The 1,495-nt window shown below is 37.0% G+C and overlaps 1 long non-coding RNA gene across 1 annotated transcript; it reads right to left on the reverse strand.

The window, feature by feature from the left end:
* Positions 1-423: 423 nt before the first annotated feature.
* On the reverse strand, positions 424-1,227 carry LOC311289284. The gene is made up of 3 exons (XR_014627097.1): positions 1,192-1,227; positions 1,053-1,106; positions 424-571 (listed from the first exon to the last, which is right to left on the reverse strand). It is a non-coding gene; the product is annotated as an uncharacterized lncRNA (long non-coding RNA).
* Between the last annotated feature and the right edge of the window lie 268 nt (positions 1,228-1,495).

Below are 1,495 nucleotides of genomic sequence, written 5' to 3' on the forward strand. Positions count from 1 at the left end.
ACCTCTTGCTTTATGATGAAATCATGAAAAACAGAATATTCTTACATTTCACAAGGCCTGACAAAATACAAAAGTGACCGATGAGATGAATACTTACTGGGTGTCAACAGGTCTTTGCTCAGAGGTGCGCCATGTCTGTCTTTCCTCAGTGGAAAAGAAATTAAGTTTAAGGAAAACATTTCCATATTTTTAATGGCATATACTTTAATGGCAACCAAAGATCTCATGTTCCAAGACGGTTCAAATGTCTCAATGCAGTTTCAGAGTCTCTACACAATCCCAGTCGAGAAATCAGGTTCTTATCTAGCAAAACCATCTGTCATTTTCTAAAATGATATATACACATTTATGTATTGGGATTGTTGGTTGCCATTAAAGTCCAATCTCTGTAGAAAAATACTGAAATGTTATTCCTCAAAACTAAATTTATTTTCCACTGAAAAAATAAATAAAGGTTGGGGCAACAGATAAAGTGAATACTCACTGGAAATTTCCTTGCGCTGAAATCTGGCTGCACATTTCTCCGGGTCAGAGAAGGCTTCCACAAGACATTCAAAGTTTGACTTAGAGTCTGAAACACATGAGTCAGCCAGTAAGTACGGTCATGTTGCCTATACTAAATTAATAATGAAATACTGGAGTCATTACTACGCTTAATTAAGAGTGAGAAGAACCTACTCATCTTGAATGGACAAAAAAAGCTAATGTTTTTGTCTCATCTTTCCATAGAACGTTTGAAAAGTAACTGAAACTACTGGAACTTCAAACGGGCAGGGACGACCAGACTCTGACCATAGAACGCTGCCCGTTTGAAGTTCCAGTAGTGTCAGTTACTTTTCAAACGTTCTATGGAAAGATGAGACAAAAACATTAGCTTTTTTTGTCCATTCAAGATGAGTAGGTTCTCACTCTTAATTAAGCGGCTTAAATAACTCTGACCAGCACTGTATATATTTAAAATAGATTATTCACAAGCAGTAAAAAACTATTTGTCTTGAATGGAGTGTGACTTTGTGCAGAGCAATGTTTTGTGCAGGAGGAAAAGTACTTACCAGGAGTGGACATTTCACTGCCAGGACGCTCCACTTGGCTAGACATGGCACAATCTTTATTAGATAAAACACATGAATAAGCCTGTGACTTATGTTGTACACAACACAATATTATATTTAAGTTGTCATCAGTACTCACCAGTATTGTGCAACATGCTGGTGTCCTCAATGGGCTTGTAATAGCAAATTTCAATTTTCAATGAGAAACACAGCATCAACAGGCGTAAGAAGCATTAAGAGGCAAAATTGTAATAATGAGAAAAGGGTTTATTTTCTGAGGATTCTTTTGACAACCGCAGCCACCCAGTTGTGAAACAGAAAGCATACTGGACTCAATAAACATAGACATTTTATACAGGTTTCTGACATTCTTGACTCCTCCTTTCCCCGTTTCTGTAAATTTCCTAAAAGACATCTTATATCTCAAGCTGGTATGGACTGGT

The sequence above is a fragment of the Rutilus rutilus genome (assembly GCF_951802725.1).
Source record: "Rutilus rutilus genome assembly, chromosome: 4".
NCBI classification, from domain to species: domain Eukaryota; kingdom Metazoa; phylum Chordata; class Actinopteri; order Cypriniformes; family Leuciscidae; genus Rutilus; species Rutilus rutilus.